The sequence below is a fragment of the Schistocerca cancellata genome, chromosome 7 (genome assembly GCF_023864275.1).
Source record: "Schistocerca cancellata isolate TAMUIC-IGC-003103 chromosome 7, iqSchCanc2.1, whole genome shotgun sequence".
NCBI lineage: Eukaryota > Metazoa > Arthropoda > Insecta > Orthoptera > Acrididae > Schistocerca > Schistocerca cancellata.
Genome location: NC_064632.1, coordinates 407804230 through 407823878, shown reverse-complemented (window position 1 = coordinate 407823878; position 19649 = coordinate 407804230). Strand labels below are relative to the sequence as shown.

The 19649-nt window shown below is 41.8% G+C and overlaps 1 pseudogene; it reads right to left on the bottom strand.

Annotated features, from left to right (window-relative positions):
• Positions 1-359: 359 nt before the first annotated feature.
• Positions 360-476, bottom strand: LOC126093757 (5S ribosomal RNA; annotated as a pseudogene).
• Between the last annotated feature and the right edge of the window lie 19173 nt (positions 477-19649).

The window sequence follows — 19649 nt, the reverse complement described above, 5'->3', positions numbered from 1 at the left end:
AAATTTCAAAGAATTAACGAGAAACACACATCATTACACTTATGGGAAGTAATGTCAATTTAGACTTACGGAAGCTAATCGAGGTATGAAGAAACGGAAGATCACGCAAGTTGATGGTGTGCGAGTAGACGTGAATTAAAATTGATCAAGGAAAAAAGCACTCCATCTTCAGGCCACAAGTGGCCCATCGGGACCATCCGACCGCCGTGTCATTCTCAGATGAGGATGCGGGTAGGAGGGACGTGTGGTCAGTACACCGCTTTCCCGGTCGGTATGATGGTTTTCTTTGAGCGGAGCCGCTACTATTCGGTCGAGTAGCTCCTCAGTTGGCATCAAGAGGCTGAGTGCACCCCGAAAACTGGCAACAGTGCATGGCGGCCCGGACGGTCACCCATCCAAGTGCTGGCCACGCCGACAGCGCTTAACTTCGGTGATCTGACGGGAACCGGTGTTTTCACTGCGGCAAGGCCGCTGCAGAGTTAATAAAGGAGAACTATGCAAAACTATCCACAGAATGTCTCTGGAATAAGACAACTCTCAAAATAGTGTTATAGCCTTTTTTTGGTTTGTAAGTAAGATAATACGCTATACAGGGTCTTCGGAGTGAAAGCGCAGATATTTTTATTGGTGACTGAGAACAGTGAAGTAAACAATATTACATAAGTATTTAATTCATTTACAGACTAACAATTATAGTTATTAGTTTTAGGTTTTTTAGTACCTCCAACTACATGTGACAAGAGAAAGCCATTAATGCTTGTTTTTCGCTGAGAAACAGGACAGGTGTTGTAAGGTGCGGACACAAAACGGGTAGTCCATTCTGACAGACATAGTTCACTTAGTGGCGTAGTTACGACCATGTAGAAAACATCGGGTTGTAAATTATCTGACGTGTTTGCGGAAATACTGATAGAGGCAGAGAAAGAACAATAACACACTGATATGCGTATATATTCCGTGCTGACAAAAGTCTTGGGATAGTGATACGCACAGATAAAAATGGCGTTATTATGGCGTACACAAGGCGTGAAAGGGCAATGCATTGGCGATGTCATTTGTACTGAGGTGATTCATGTGAAAAGGTATCCGACGTGATTATGGTCGCACGATGGGAATGATGACTTTGAGGAGGAGGAGGAGATTAGTGTTTAACGTCCCATCGACGAGGTCATTAGAGACGGAGCGCAAGCTCGGGTGAGGAAAGGATGGGGAAGGAAATCGGCCGTGCCCTTTCACAGGAACCATCCCGGCATTTGCCTGAAGCGATTTAGGGAAATCACGGAAAACCTAAATCAGGATGGCCGGAGACGGGATTGAACCGTCGTCCTCCCGAATGCGAGTCCAGTGTGCTAACCACTGCGCCACCTCGCTCGGTCTGATGACTTTGAACTTTGTGAATCACGGAATACTCAATTCAATAACTATTTCCGAAAATGAATGTCCCATGCGTCTACCTCCAACGCATTTTGTCTGAAAAGAGACTAACTTTCATTCACCTCATTATATCTTTCTCTTTATCGTCGCTGTATTCGAGCTATGCAAAATATTTGGGTATTTATAGCACTTCTTATCAGTACTTACTGAGAAAAATACAGGTGAAACGCTTCAGATTTCTCATTTGTATTCCCATTCCATATTTTCGCAAAATTATTCTAATCTCGTATAGAGCGCGGAAAGAATGAACACCTATAGCTTTCCGTACGAGCACTGATTTCCCTTATTTTATCTTGGTGATCGTTCCTCCCTATGTAGGTCAGTGTCAACAAAATATTTTCGCATTCGGAGGAGAAAGTTGGTAATTGGAATTTCGTGAGAAGATTCCGCCGCAACGAAAAACGTCTTTCTTTTAACGATGTCAAGCCCGAATCCTGTATCATTTCTGTGAAACTCACTCCCATGTTTCGCGATAATACAAAACGTGCTGCCTTTCTTTGAACTTTTTCGATGCACCCCGTCAGTCCCATCTGGTAAGGGCCAGATTCTAAAAGAGGACGGACAAGTGTCGTATAGGCAGTCTCCTTAGTACGTCTGTTACATTTTTATGTGTCCTGCCAATAAAACGCAGTCTTTCGTTAGCCTTCCCCACAACATTTTCTAAGTATTCCTCCCAATTTAAGTTGTTCGTAATTGTAATACCTAGGTATTTAGTTGAATTTACGATGTAACCGAACCGTGTAACCGAAGTTTAACGAGTTCCTTTTAACACTCACGAGGATGGCCTCACACTTCTCGTTATTTAGCGTTATTTCGCACCATTCGGATATCTTTTCTAAATCGTTTTGCAGTTTGGTTTGATCTTCTGATGTCTTTATTAGTCGATAAACTACAGCGTCATCTGCAAACAACCGAAGACGGCTGCTCAGGTTGTCTCCTAAATCTTGGCGAACGCCAGAAATGACTTCTGTTTTACTCGATGACTTTCCGTCAGTTACTACGAACTGTGATCTCTTTGACAGGAAATCGCAAATCCAGTCACGTAACTGAGACGATGTTCCATTAGCACGCATTTCACTACGAGCCGCTTTTGTGGTAGAGTGTCAACAGCCTTCCGGAAATCCAGAAATACGGAATCGATCTGCAATCCCTTGTCAGAGGCACTCAAACCCTTCATGTGAATACAGAGCTAATTGTGTTTCACAGGAACGATTTTTCCAAACCCATGTTGAGCGTGTGGCAATGAATAGACGGTTTTCTTCGAGGTAATTCATAATGTTCGAACACAATATACACTACTGGCCATTAAAATTGCTACACACGAAGAAGACGTGCTACAGACGCGAAACTTAACCGACAGGAAGAAGATGCTGTCATATGCAAATGATTAGCTTTTCAGACCATTCACACAAGGTTGGCGCCGGTGGCGATACCTACAACGTGCTGAAATGAGGAAAGTTGCCAATCGATTTCTCATACAGAAACAGCAGTTAACCGACGTTGACTGGTGAAACGTTGTTGTGATAGCTCGTGTAAGGAGGAGAAATGCGTACCATCACGTTTAAGACTTTGATAAAGGTCGGATTGTAGCCAATCGCGATTACGGTTTATTGTATCGCGACATTGTTGCTCCCGTTGGTCGAGATCCAATGACTGTTAGCAGAATATGGAATCGGTGGGTTCATGAGGGTAATACGGAACGCCGTGCTGGATCCGAATGGCCTCGTATCACTAGCAGTCGAGATGACAGGCATCTTATCTGCATGGCTATAGCGAATCGTACAGCCACGTCTCGATCCCTCAGTCAACAGATGGGGACTTTGTAAGACAACAACCACCTGCTCGAACAGTTCGACGACGTTTGCAGCATCTTGGACTATCAGCTTGGAGACCATGGCTGCGGTTACCCTGCATCACAGACAGGAGCGCCTGCGATGGTGTACTCAACGAGGAACCTGGCTACACGAATGGCAAAACGTCATTTTTTCGGATCAATCTAGGTTCTGTTTACAGCAACATGATGGTCGCATCCGTGTTTGGCGACATCGCGGTGAACGCACATTGGAAGAGTATGTTCGTCATCGACATACTGGCGTATCACCCGGCGTGATGGTATGGGGTGCCATTGGTTACACGTCTCGGTCACCTCTTGTTCGCATTGACGGCACTTTGAACAGTGGGCGTTACGTTTCAGATGTGTTACGACCTGTAGCTCTACCCTTCATTCGATCCCTGCGAAACCCTACATTTCAGCAGGATAATGCACGACCGCATATTGCAGGTCCTATACGGGCCCTTGTGGATACAGAAAATGTTCGACTGCTGCCCTGGCCGGCACATTCTCCAGATCTCACACCAACTGAAAACGTCTGGTCAATGGTGGCCGAGCAACTGGCTCGTCACAATACGCCAGTCACTACTCTTGATGAACTGTGGTATCGTGTTGAAGCTGTATGGGCAGCTGTACCTGTACACGCCATCCAAGCTCTATTTGACTCAATACCCAGGGATATCAATGCCGTTATTACGGCCAGAGGTGATTGTTCTGGATACTGATTTCGCAGGATCTATGCACCCAAATTGCGTGAAAATGTATTCAGATGTCAGTTATAGTATAATATATTTGTTCAATGAATATCCGTTTATCACCTGCATTTCTTCTTGGTGTAGCAATTTTAATGGCCAGTAGCGTATGTTCCAAATTCCTGCTGCATATCGACGTTAACGATATGAGCCTGTAATTTAGTGGATTACTCCTACTACCTTTCTTGAATACTGGTGTGACCTGTGCAACTTTCCAGTCTTAGGGTACGGATCTTTCGTCGAGGGAACGGTTGTACATGATTGTTCACGCTCTTAAAATGCGTGCAGAGGGGCAGATATATGCTGTACGTGCTTTCAACGCTCACAGCCGCTACAGGGTGTGTGTGGTTAGTTGAGTGTTAGGCGTGCGATGCGGGTCAGTTTGGCGCTCTGTAGAGAGACCGCAGGGCCTGTGATGTGGGAGGAGGGGGGCGGCGCTTGCCTGCAGAGGGCGCTGGCGACACTGTGTCGGCTGGACGAGGGGCCCTTGTGGCGCTGAGTGCGTCGCGGCAGGCGCGGCCAACAGCCCGCCAGGGGCCTCGCGGCCTTGCTCGCTATGCACCGCCGACCGCAGCTCCTGCGTCGTTTGTGAAGCACTCTCTGCCGACATGCGGATGGAATGGGAAAAAGTGTAACAAATCTATTTGGTGTGTAATACTACACACACGACATATTTCATCTAAAACTTTTGGTCGTCTCCTTCATCATTTTCTACTCCTTCTTCCCTCCAAGCCGTAGACAATACCAGTAACCTGCGATTCCTTATAGAACCGAACTTCCATGTGAAAATTGGTTCAACTCTCTGATTATTTCAAAAACGAGTTATGAATGAAATATTCGGCGATAAGCATTTAAAAAAAGCTTGCAGAAAGTTTGAAACTGTGTTTAACTTTTTTTTTCTTGGAGTGGCCATGTTCTTTCATTATCAAACCATGGATGGTAAAACCCGGGTTGCCAGCGCTCCGTTTTAAGCAACGCTAGTCTTCCACGCATCTCATTCTTCATAAAGTTGTATCTGCTGATGTACGTGTCGTACAATGAAAATGAAAATGGGATAGGAGATATGATACTGCGAGAAGAGTTTGATAGAGCACTGAAAGACCTAAGTCGAAACAAGAGACCTGTAGTAACCGACATTCCGTCAGAAGTACTGATGGCCTTGGAAGAGCCATCCATGACAAAAATGGCTCTAAGCACTATGGGACTTAACATCTGAGGTCATCAGTCCCCTAGAACTTAGAACTACTTAAACCTAGCTAACCTAAGGACATCACACACAACCATGCCCGAGGCAGGATTCGAACCTGCGACCGTAGCAGCCGCGTGGTTCCGGACAGAATAGCTTATAACCGCTCGACCACAGCGACAAAACTATTTCATCTGGTGTGGAAAGCGCATGAGATAGGCGAAACATCCCCAGGCTTCAAGATGAATCCAGTAACTACAATTACAAAGACTGTTACAGTACTATTAGTTCAAAAGTATTGGATGCAAATTACTAGTATCCCTCCCCTAAAGAAGAATCGTAAAATGTTAGAAGCTGATATCGGAGGAGATCAGTTTGGATTCCAGAGAAATATAGGAACATCCGAGCCAAAAATGCGAATTATTTTAGAAAATAGGTTAAGAAAAGGCAAACCAATTTTTATAGCAGATGTAGACTCGGAGAAACCTTTGGAAAATGTTGACTGGAATACTCTCTTTGAAATTCTGAATGTAGCACCGATAAAATACACTACTGGCCATTAAAATTACTACACCAAGAAGAAATGCAGATGATAAACGGTTATTCATTGGACAAATATACTATACTAGAAATGACATGAGATTACATTTTCACGCAATTTGGTTGCATAGATCCTGAGAAATCAATACCCAGAACAACCACCTACGGCCGTAATAACGGCATTGATACGCCTGGGCATTGAGTCAAACGGAGCTTGGATGGCGTGTACAGGTACAGCTGCCCATGAAGCTTCAACACGATACCACAGTTCATCAGGAGTAGTGACTGGCGTATTGTGACGAGACAGTTGCTCGGCCACCATTCACCAAACGTTTTTATTTGGTGAGAGATCTGGAGAATGTGCTGGCCAGGGCAACAGTCGAACATTTTCTGTATCCAGAAAGGCCCGTACAGGAACCTCAACATGCGGTCATGCATTATCCTGCTGAAATGTAGGGTTTCGCAGGGATCGAATGAAGGGTGGAGCCACGGGTCGGAACACATCTGAAATATAACGTCCACTGTTCAAAGTGCCGTCAATGCGAACAAGAGGTGACCGAGACGTGTAACCAATTGCACCCCATACCATCACGCCGGGTGATACGCCAATATGGCGATGACGAATTCACGCTTCCAATGTGCGTTCACTGCGATGGCACCAAACACGGATGCGACCATCATGATGCTGTAAACAGGACCTGGATTCATCTGAAAAAATGACGTTTTGCCATTCGTGCACCCAGGTTCGTCGTTGAGTACACCATAGCAGGCGCTCCTGTCCGTGATGCAGCGTCAAGGGTAACCGCAGCCATGGTCTCCGAGTTGATACCATGCTGCTGCAAACGTCGTCGAACTCTTCGTGCAGATGGTTGTTGTCTTGCAAACGTTCCCATCCGTTGAATCGGGGATCGAGACATGGGTGCACGATCCGTTACAGCCATGCTGATAAGATGCCTGTCATCTCGACTGATAGTGATACGAGGCCGTTCGCATCCAGCACGGTGTTCCGTATTACCCTACTGAACCCACCGATTCCATATTCTGCTAACATTGATTGGATCTCGACCAACGCGAGCAGCAATGTCGCATACGATAAACCGCAATCGCGATAGGCTACAATCCGACCTTTATCAAAGTCCGAAACGTGATGGTACGCCTTTCCCCTCCTTACACGAGGTATCACAACAACGTTTCACCAGGCAACGCCGGTCAACTTCTGTTTGTGTATGAGAAATCGTTTGGAAACTTTCCTCATGTCAGCACGTTGTAGGTGTCGCCACCGGCGCCAACCTTGTGTGAATGGTCTGAAAAGCTAATCATTTGCATATGACAGCATCTTCTTCCTGTCGGTTAAATTTCGCGTCTGTAGCACGTCATCTTCGTGGTGTCGCAATTTTAATGGCCAGTAGTGTACAAGGAGCGAGAGGCTATTTACAACTCGTCGAGAAACCAGATGGCCTCTATAAGAGTCGAGGGCACGAAAAAAAGCATTGGTTGAGAAGGGAGTATGACAGAGTTGTAGCGTATCGCTGATGTTATTCAATCTGCATTGAGCAAACAGTAAAGGAAATCAGTTAGAGTATAGAGAGGAGAAATAAAAGCTTCGATGTTTTCCTATGACACTAATTCTCTCACGGACAGCAAGGCACTTGGAAGAGAAGCGTCTTGTAAGGAGGATATAAGATGAACATCAATAAAAGAAAAACAAGAATAATGGAACGAAGTCGAATTAAATCCTTGTGATGCTCAGTGAATTAGATTAGAAAACGAGACATGGAAGCAGTAATGAGTTTTGCTATTCGAGAAACAAAATAACTGATGATATCCGAAGTAGAGAAAATATAAAATATAGATAGCAATGACAAGGAAAGTGTTTCTGAAGAAGACGAATTTGTTAACATTGAAAGTCTTTTCTGGAGGCATTTGTCTTGAGTATAGCCATCACTTCCGTGAAACATGGGGGATAAACAGTTTAGACAACAGGAGAACAGAGGCTTTTGAAATATGGTGATACCGAAGAATGCTGAAGATCAGGAGTCTAGATCGCATAACTAATGAGAAGGCACTGAATACAATGTGGAAAACAAGAAATTTGTGGCACAACTTAACTAAAATAACGGACTGGGTTATGGGACACATTCTGAGACATGAAGGGATCTCTGGTTTAGTATTGGAGATAAATGTAGGGGTTAAAATCACATAGGAATATCAAGAGATGACTACAGTAGAGAGATTAGGAAGTATGTAGCTTGTAGTTGCTCTTCCGAGATGAAGACGCTTGCACAGGACAGATAACAGTGGTGAGCTACATAAAACTAGTGTTCGGACTGAAGACCACAACAACAATGTAGGTCCTGACTGCAAAATGCCTTGGGGATGGAGTTAGTAGCAAAGAAGTAATAAATTAAATCGTCAAGCCTGACGCGGCAGTTTAATAGCATGAAGCGCGAAACCCTAGTAAGCGATAAACTTATTTTTCCTTTCAACATTTTGAGAGGGGTGTCAGGAAGAAAAAGTTTGAAATTATGTGTAAAGTGCAAGTCACTTGGAGGTCTCATTCTCAAATACTGGGTTTTGGGTTAAGTAAGTTACGCTACCTCAAGGCATGAACACCGCATATACAGTATAATACTTGCCTTAATGTGTCCAGCCAATAACATGACTGTCTATCTCTTTAAGAGCGGATTACCACAGCATTTCTAATTTTTAAATTTGGTCAATAATTATACGAAGCAGTGATTATTGCTCGTGGAAACCATTAGGAAGACAACCTGTAATTGAGATCATGGACCGTGAACCATGAACCGCGAACCACAAACAATGAATCATGGACCTTTAATCTTGAACTTTGTGCCATGAACTCGGATAGCTCCTTAGCGACACATATGTCTGTTTCGACTTTTTCTCTGTCTTCCAACGTATCTTTTGCCTGAGGGTTTGTACTTGTTTACAGTGACTCGAATTGTGTCTTCCTCCTTACGCTCAAGACGTTTCTTACATTTCTCCTTCCATTCTTCTACTTTTTCGTTTAAGTTAAATATTCCTAATTCTTCACGTATAGTTTAGTTTATTTCTAAGATCCCTCTTTGAGCAACCTTTGACATATCTTAAAATTCTCATTTCAGCGTATTATATGTTGTCTTTATCTTTCTTTCTTTCTGTTGTTCCAAGTTTCACTACTTAGAGAAAGACAGGCACAGACGTTTTGTGTAACTTTGATTTTGAGTCTTTTCTTGTCTTCGTCCTCGAGGGTTTATGACAGCTCCACATATTTGCTGAAATTTATTGATTTTATTCTGTAAATCATTATCGTTATTTATGTTTATACTGTACCTCATAATTCTACAACTGGAGACTTGCTCCACTGTTTTGTTTTCAATAACAATGTTTGGGCTGGACGTTTTTCATAGTGAGCCATAACTTTGCTTCTGTGGTGAATATTTTGAAATTTTAGCACTGTCTAGAACCCTACCACTGCTATTGTAATTTAGTATGCTTTTACCTAAATAACAGAAATCCTGTCTCTAGGTTGCCACATATACTATACCCCAACAGAACAAATAGTCCTGTCATGGGAAAAGCCACGTATAACCCTCTTACTAAAATTTTGTTTAGTTTCCAAATAGAGTACACTATGGGAGGATAGGCCTGTTTATAGGAAAAGCTAATCAATAGAGTTACCCTTTTTACAGGATTTGATCGTGTGTTGAATCTAATGGAAAAGTAAATCAGACTATTCAATTCTTTTCCTAAGATGGTTCAAATGGCTCTGAGCATTATGGGACTTAACATCTATGGTCATCAGTCCCCTAGAACTTAGAACTACTTAAACCTAACTAACCTAAGGACAGCACACAACACCCGATCATCACGAGGCAGAGAAAATCCCTGACCCCGCCGGGAATCGAACCCGCGAACCCGGGCGTGGGAAGCGAGAACGCTACCGCACGACCACGAGCTGCGCACTTTCCTAAGATCTTACCCAGCGGTTAGATAGAAAAACAGTATGAATAATATTATACTGAAGCTAGGACAACTCAGTTCCACGTTCATTCAGTGGTTTAAAAGATATGCTGATACTCGCCAGCTTATCAGGCAATGAAACAGTGAAGTATTGAAAAAGCAGAAGTATGAATTTTGCCTACTTTCTTGCTACTGTTTGATTTTGTTCTTCAAATAAATATTACTCTACTTGAATAATATTGGACTACACCTTTATACATCACGTTTTTAAAAGAGAGTTATCCCAGTAGATAACACCAAGGAATCTAAAGAACTTGGCCAGGGAGGACCTTTAGAAAAGCACTTTCCATAATCAACAAACTTAAATACTAAAATACTTAGACACTAATGCACACACTTTTTGTACTGAACGTTTCACTTCAATAGAATCTCTTTCTTACTGAAATTTACTTTCAAAAGCTATTAGTCTTTGAACTAATTCTGTATAGTCATTTAACAGATTCTAGTAACTTGGGTTCACTCTGATTGACTTTTACGTAAGCAAACTTTTAATTTAACACTTTGCAATAGTTAAGAAAACTGTTTAATTATTTACACAAAAATAATTGAAATGGTGCCTCTTTATACTAACGTAAGTCTGTAAAACAGGATACTCGGATTAATCAAACACCAGGACGGAAACCTTATAGAGGTGTATGTTTTGGATGAAATAACAGGGTGAACCACTTTCTTTAAAGTTCAAGAATGATTATTAAAACACACTTTAAATTAATGGTTCACGCTGTACAAAAGGAAAAATACAAAAAACTCTTGTCTGGTGGCTGTAGATTTGGGTGTGACAAACAATTATGACGGCTACACTACCCACAGTACGGCCTGCAAATATCTTGCTGTATGGGTGTATCTTACTTCCCGTACTTGCTCTAGGTAGCGCGCCAATTCGCCCTTGCCACCTTTTCCACTCACCAGAGACACTATCGCTTCAAACAAAATCACATTGGCTTTTATATAACACCTGTTTCTTACATTGTTCCTAAGCGTGACCATTTCTTAAATTGTCAAATATGAACGTGAATATGAACATGAACAATTTATACCCACAAATATTTTAACTACAAAATGTCATCAGAAAAATATTCAACGTAATAAACAATTTACATAATATTTTATATACATTACTCACGTACAATGCAAAGAACTTCAAACTCCAGTATAGCACACTTTACATCTATAGCAAATGTAGTACTAACATGCCAAAATCTTTAAGCAAAAACATTATAAAAATTTAAATGAACCTTAAATAATGTTATATGTCTTCCTGTTCACTAAAATTTATAAGTCGAATATTGCAAGTCTGTCTCCTTCGTTGTGTATTAATACTACATCACCAGCATGTAACATACACCACCGGCCATTAAATATGCTATACCAAGAAGAAATGCAGATGATAATCGGGTATTCATTGGACAAATATATTATACTAGAACTGACATGTGATTACATTTTCACGCAATTTGGGTGCATAGATCCTGAGAAATCAGTACCAAGAACAACCACCTCTGGCCGTAATAACGGCCTTGATACGCCTGGGCATTGAGTCAAACAGCGCTTGGATGGCGTGTACAGGTACAGCTGCCCATGCAGCTTCAACACGATACCACAGTTCATCAAGAGTAGTGACTGGCGTATTGTGACGAGCCAGTTACTCGGCCACCATTGCCCAGACGTTTTCAGTTGGTGAGAGATCTGCTGCCCAGGGCAGCAGTCGAACATTTTCTGTATCCAGAAAGGCCCGTACAGGACCTGCAACATGCGGTCGTGCATTATCCTCCTGAAATGCAGGGTTTCGCAGGGATCGAATGAAGGGTAGAGCCAAGGATCGTAACACATCTGAAATGTAACGTCCACTGTTCAAAGTGCCGTCAATTCAAACTAGAGGTGACCAAGACGTGTACCCCATACCATCACGCCAGTATGGCGATGACGAATACACGCTTCCAATGTGCGTTCAATGCAATGTCGCCAAACACGGATGCGACCATCATGATGCTGTATCAGAACCTGGATTCATACGAAAAAATGACGTTTTGCCATTCGTGCACCCAGGTTCGTCGTTGAGTACACCACAGCAGGCGCTCCTGTCTGTGATGCAGCGTCAAGGGTAACCACAGCCATGGTCTCCGAGCTGATAATCCATGCTGCTGCAAACGTCGTCGAACTGTTCGTGAAGATGGTTGTGTTGTAAACGTCCCCATCTGTTGACTCAGGGATCGAGACGTGGGTGCACGATCCGTTACAGCCATGCGGATAAGATGCCTGTCATCTCGACTGCTAGTGATACGAGGCCGTTGGGATCCAGCACAGCGTTCTGTATTACCCTCCTGAACCCACCGATTCCATATTCTGCTAACAGCCATTGGATCTCGACCAACGCGAGCAGCAATGTTGCGATACGATAAACCGCAATCGCTATAGGCTACACAATCCGACCTTTATCAAAGTCTGAAACTTGATGGTACACGAACAACATGCACGCGTCCATTTCATGCTTGGATGTTCAGCAGAGGCAGGAGTGCCTCAAGGAACCTTGATAGGATTGCTCTTGTTCCGTATTAAGATAAGCGATCTGATGGACAGAGTTAGTTGTAATCAGCGGCTGTTTGCTGATGATGCAGTAGTATCCGGGAAGGTGTTTCCGCTTTAATCACTGTAGGAGGATACATGATGACTTAAAATTTGTATATGGTGTAATGGATGGGCCGGCCGTGGTGGCCGAGCTGTTCTAGGCCCTTCAGTCCGGAACTGCGCGTCTGCTATGGTCGCAGGTTCGAATCCTGCCTCTGGAATGGCTGTGTGTGATGTCCTCAGGTTAGTTAGGTTTAAGTAGTTCTAAGTTCTAGAGGACTGATGACCTCAGATGTTAAGTCCCATAGTGCTCAGAGCCATTTGTAATGGATGGCAGCCTGCTATAATGGTGAAAAATTTAGGTTAATGCAGATTAGCAGGAAAAACCGTCGTATAATGTTCGAGCACAGAATTAGTGCTGTGCTGCTCGCCAAAGACATGTCAGTTAAATATCTAGGTGTAATACTGCAAAGCGATATGAAGTGGTACGAGTATGTACGGCCTGTCATAAGGATGGTTTATTGGTTTATTGGAAGAATTCAGAGAAGTTGTTGCTCATCTCTAAAAGACACCGAGTATAGAACGCCCCTGCAACCCTCTCCATAATGCAGGTCGAATGTGTGGGATCCCTATCAGGTCAGATATTAAGGGAAGACATCAAAGAATTTCAGAATCCTGTTGGCGGATTTGTCACTGGTAGATTCGATCCACATGCGAGCATTATGGACATGTTACGTGAACTCAGATGGAAATCTTTCGACGGAAGAAGAAAGTCCAAAGAAGAGGCTTTTGCGACAGGCTGAAGAACGATTCTTTGGTCACTAACGTCCATCTCGAATAAGCACCACGAAGAAAACAGAAACTCGTACGGAAGCCTATAAACAGTAGTTTTTCCCTCTTACCTCTTGCGACTGTAACACACAAGGGAACGACTAGAAGCTGTGGTACACTTCGCCATGGAGCGTAGCTATATGTGTATTAATAATGAACGTAATCTTGTACACTATTAGATTGTGAATGTGCTAATGATGTATGCCGTTACATATGTGAAGCTTGAAGGTCATAGTAAGTGGCTGGAAAAAATCTACGCTCGAAATTAGCAAATAGCATACACAGTAAATGGCTTACATCCTGACTGGACCATGTTTTAGTTCTTAAAACATGTGTATATGATGTAAATAACAATGTAAATGTTCGTTTTTTCCAAAATCTTAAATCTCCGAAAGTTCTTCACCGGTAGTTCTCCAATTTTGTCACGACGTTGCATTGAAATACGCACCTGCTGGAGAACCACATATAAGTAAATATTTAATATATAAAGAGGAAAAGTTATTACCAAAAATCTCGAAAAGTTCTAGACTGACTTAACTCAGATTTTTAATGTAGATAATATGTAATCATACTGTATATGTAATATATGGATGTGAAGGGGAAACATTGCTACCAAAAATCTCATAAAGCACTCAGCAGATTTACCTCAAGCAATACCGCATGGCCTCGTATAGTTAAATAGCCTATACGAAGCCATGCGATATTGCAGAAACGTGTAAGAACTTGAGGTGTATATATATATATATATATATATATATATATATATATATATATGTGTGTGTGTGTGTGTGTGTGTGTGTGTGTGTGTGTGTGTGTGTGTATATATATATACGCCAAATAATATTGGAAATTTGTCAGCGAACAGGAAAGTTGTATTTATGGCTTATCTGCTTGGGACTAGAATACCACTACAGCCCCGGGATTTGCGATAACAATATACAAGGTTGAAGATCAGAAAGAAGTGAAATTGGGAGATGGACAGAGGGGTCGGAAAAGGTGACACAGGGTGGGAGAGGCAGGGGTCAGGATAAGATAAAAGGAGAGAGGGGAGCAGAAGATGGACAGAAACAGGGGGGGGGGGAAGGAGGAAAAGGGGATTAGGACTACAAACACCTGCTGTCTCTTTCTTTCTTTAATAATGTGGAAAGAGCATATGGTTTGATATAAAGTATCTGCAGCAAGAAATGCATATCTAGATATGCAGTACCGGAACACTACACCTCACTGTTAGTCCAGAATGTTTATGGTAATCTTTAACTTTGAACTATCACCTGGACGTACCAGAGACACATAAAGTTTCAATTATTAGAAAACTGACTGCTGAAATACAAACTATGGATGGATGTAAAACTAGACCAATCAAAATACTCGGAAAATATAGGTAATGGCAAAGTGAAAGTTAATCTTCATGGGACACCCCTATCGAGCGAATGTGAACATCGTAAAAAATACTCCTGTGTTTCTAGAAAAATAAACCAACAGTAGCATGGATTACAGAAATAAGGAAAGAATTACAATAAAAAAAGCATCAAAGGATCAGAAATAACACAAAAAATTTTAAGTGTGAAATAGTTAATTTTGGATGACTAACAAAGCAGAAGAAATAAGGAATTGGGAAGAACGTAGACAGAAGAAAGAAGGAGATAAACGGGAAAAATATAAATCAGTACTGGAAAAATAGGAAACACCACAGAAAAAACAGGCACCAAATTTGTTATATGATCCTGTTCGGTCAATACAAAGATAAAAAAAACAAAATAAAAACAAAAAAAGCTGCTGACCTAGCAATTTCTAACAAGCCCGTAAAAATCCTTCTAAAGCTACTAAAACTATGTTTAATATCGGTGCAAGAATGAAATTTATCTTTTTATCGTTATTTTACAATAGCACATGGAAAGGGTGAGGAGAATGGTAATTCATTCTCAACAGACGAATTACGTATAGTGCATCACTTACACAAACTTCACGAAGTTGGTATTGCTCGGAAAACTATTGACTGATACGCCTCAAATCGACTCCATCTCATCAGCTACGCACTGCCGCGGCCGAAAGTTATTTTAACAAAGGAGACCCCAGAAAACGCCATAAGTTGTGTAATTAATGGAGCTGAGGAAACTACGCCGCAGAGAGCAGTTCCAGGGTATCCAGCTGTGGTGCTCAATTTCAGCTGTACGACGCTCTAGGTTTCTTTCTCCTGTTAATTCCGCACACTCAGCCGCAGAGACTGGAGTGAACACAGGACAGTCGCCGAAGCGAGCAGATGCGCTGTCCGGACACTCGTGAACCCGGCACCAGGCGCAGAAGCCATTTCCTACCGCACCCAAGCGTGACGCCGCGCCAGGCGGAGGAGTGGCTAATCTCATCGGAGGCCGCTAGAGCCGCTGCCATCAACTGGGCGAACACTCGCTCTCAGCTGTCCAAAGAGAGGTCTTCATGGAACATGGGCATTACACAAGATCCCCCAAGCTATTTCTGCACGTTACGAAGGAATCTAGAAGCGAAAGTAATGGAGGAGGGGAATATTAAATGCATGTTCGTAGAATTTACCGGCGAATATGTTGATTGAAATTTCTTTCGAACTTGAGTAACCAGAAGTCACCCGTTGGGATTTTTTGAGATCTATCAAAGGCTTTTGATTGTGTAAATCATGGAATACTTCTAGATAAGCTCAAGTACTGTGGTATGAATGGGACAGTGCTCAAATGGTTTAAATCACACTTAACTGGAAGAGTGCAGAAAGTTGAAATAAGCAGTTCACATAATATGCAAAAAACTGGTGATTTCTCAAACTGGGGAGCAATCAAGAATGGGGTGCCGCAAGGTTCGGCCTTGGGACCTCTGCTGTTCTAAATATATATTAATGACTTGCCATTCTATATTCACGAAAATGCAAAGCTGGTACTTTTTGCAGATGATACAAGTGTAGCTATCACACCTAACAGACAAGAATTAACTGGTGACATTATAAACAATGTTTTTCAGAAAATCATTAACTGGTTCTCTGCTAATGGGCTCTCATTAAACTTTGACAAAACACAGTATATACAGTTCCACACAGTAAATGGAATGATACCATTAATAAATATTGACTTCGATCAGAAATCGGTAGCTAAGGTAGAATATTCAAAATTTCTAGGTGTATGCATTGATGAGGGGTTGAACGGGAGAAAACACACTGAGGATCTGCTAAAACGTTTGAGTTCAGCTACTTATGCTATTAGGGTCATTGCAAATTTTGGTGATATACATCTGAGTAAATTAGCTTACCACTCCTATTTTCATTCTCTGCTTTCGTATGGCATCATAATCTGGGGTAACTCATCATTGAGTAAAAGAGTGTTCATTGCACAAAAGCGTGTAATCAGAATAATTACTGGAGCTCATCCAACATCATCCTGCAGACACTTATTTAAAGAGCTAGAGATCTTCACTGTAGCCTCACAACATATATATTCACTTACGAAATTTGTTATTAACAATCCGAACGAATTCAAAAGTAATAGCAGTGTACATGGGTACAACACTATGAGAAAGGATGTTCTTCACTATTCAAGGTTAAATCTAACTTTGTCTCAGAAGGGGGTAAATTATGCTGCCACAAAAGTCTTTGGCCACTTACCTAATAGCATCAAAAGTCTGACAGATGACCATATAGCATTTGAAAGGAAATTAAAAGAATTTCTTAATGGCAACTTCTTCTACTCATTAGATGAATTTTTAGATATAGTAAGTGGGTAATTTCCCCAACCCCACAAAAAAATTAAAAATATTAAGTGTCATGTTGTCATGTAATATTTTGTGTAATGTAATATCTTGTATAGACACCTTTTATTAACCTGACACGTCCCACATCATTACGAAGTGTCGTATTCATGATCTATGGAACAAGTACTAATCTAATCTAATCTTATCTAATTTTGCAGCAAGATTGACTGATCGTTGTAAAACGAATTTTCGACAACGTTGTGTGCCATCGTCATCAGGTTACTCTTGCTGGCCAAAGTGGTACGTTATGCTGTCGAAAATTCGTTTTACAATGATCAATCAGTCCGGCTGCATGCCCGAGAGACTTTCAGACAACATTAAATATGAGCGTTTTTAATACAGCTAAAATTGTTTTATCGAAATTTAAGAGCAGTTAGACAATCAGACTTATTTTTCTTCACCTACGGTAGTCCGACCTGGTATTTGGTCTGCGAACCAGTTTTAAAGCTTAACGACAAGAACCTGAGAGAGAGAGAGAGAGAGATGTGCTAATCACTTGCCGGTTCATGTCGCATCCAGTGACACCTTTGGCGGAATATGAAACGGTGACAAGTCGGCATCGAAAGGTTCCAGGGCCTGACCGCAGAACTAAACAGAATTTGGTAGTGACTGTAAGTGATAGTGGTTTCTGGAGAGTTCGTGACAGCAATTTCTTATGTCCGACTAGTAAATTTAAGCTTAAAAAGCCTACAAGGAGCACTCGATAATGAAAGGGCCTCGGTCCAACTGAAAGTCCTTAGAATAAAAAGAAAAGAAAACTTACCATTCAACATTTTTCCGATTTCGTGTAAAAGAACGCAAGGAAGTCGTTGGCGATAAACCAGCTGACTACAGGTACAGACACATTAAGTATCGGTACTTTTCCGTGCAAATACTTAATTGTTTTACTTGCAGTGTGGGAGCTATGATAAACATTGATGCTACGTTTTCTGCTGTCTTTCCTTTCTTTGACGACTTATGACAAACCAACTGTTGCATGCCAATCAGCATGAACTGTTATTCGACTCTAAAGGAATGGTGGTGACATGTCAGAAAACATGTTACGTATGGATGAGGAAATTCCCCGTAGAATTAAAGAAATACGTCGAAAATATTGACAAGCAGAAGGGATAGGTTGATAGGAAGTGTGTTAACATTTTAGGAAATAATTTTCACGATATTAGAGGAAGTTGTACAGGTAATAAATGTCACAGAAGACGGAGATTATGAAACATCCCACAAATAATTGCGTACGTTATGACCTCGAATGCTCAGACCCGGTCAAAAATGTGTTTTTAATATATATGGCTAAACACAAACATCAATGCACGCAAATCTGCGTATCTTACCAGGAGAGGCATTTCAATGATCGCCTGTTAAAGGAGTAGAGAGAAACTTTGGGTAATGACAAGAAATAAAACAATGACATAATACGACCTGAAAGGACAAATTATGACTACCTTCTTTTAGTACTTCTTTAGGCAATGTAAGCTTTATATGAAAAGAATAGTTGATTTTGTAAGATTTGGATGTAAAAAACGAGAAGTAAAACTACACGGTCGTCATTTCATAATCAAACTTAGCTTCATGCTATGTCATCAACTTTCTGCGCCGAAGTACAAAGCTATGTTACTACATGCTTGGCAAAAGGAAGGTTATGACACTGACATGCCAATATCATCGTTGGAAAATGTAATTACTGTTTTGTTTGATACTGAATTGTTTGATGCATAAATGGAGTTGAACATAAAAAAGTAGCTTTAGTTACATCTCATATTATTCTGTTCCACTTCACATCCATCATTATATTGAAAACCCACACCAGCACTCTTAGCAACTGTTTAACACCATCAGGTCGTCGGAAAAAGATTGTTGCTGCGAGATACAATTATTTTAAGCAGAGGGAATTATAGAAATAAGTCACGAAATGGATATCTGTGTTTTTTGTGCCTGTTATATCGATATTTTGTCTTTTCGCGTTACTTCAGTTGCTCCCTTAGAACAAATGAAACTGTATGATTCCAGAAACCTTTTACAGTCTCAAACATCTATGATGTATACATGCAGACTGAAGCGACGGATGGAAAATTATACAAGGGCCGGGTTTCAAACCCAAGTCTAATGATCGCTTCAGTCTGCATGTATACATAATACGTGTGTCTGGAACCATGTAGTTTCATTTGATTAAAGCACCTATGCGTGGGTTTCACGCGGGATTCCCCGTTCCGTTCGACGCTAGGTTGCAGTTGCATTACAGTAGGAGAGCTGTTCGAGTGTAGGGGAAATACTAAGTGGACTGAGGCGTGAATGGGAATTTGGACTGGGGGGGGGGAGGCGTGCTCTTGCATAAAGCCACTGTGCAAGAGTGGCGTAGTGGTTAGTGTATCTGGCTAGTGAGCAGGAGGCGCAGATTCGAATCCAAGCCTACGTACAAATTTTCATTCATCGTTTCAGTCTGCATCATACATGGTACTTTTTAGACCTTGAGTAGCTGATCACTCGAATGCCTTTTGTCATACGATGCGCAGGTTTGCGAATGAATGGGTCATACCACTGTTTTCAGACGAGCAGTTTATGTTCTTAGGACATTTTCATGTGGTACGGAGCGTTCGAGGTCAGGTAATTTCTTTGAGAGTTGAAGAGGCTGGCACAGGAGGAAAAGTAATGGCATACCGCGTCAAACTAAGGCCAACTCAGTTTCTGAACTTATGTCAGACTGTGTGGAACCATTGGGTACAAATAT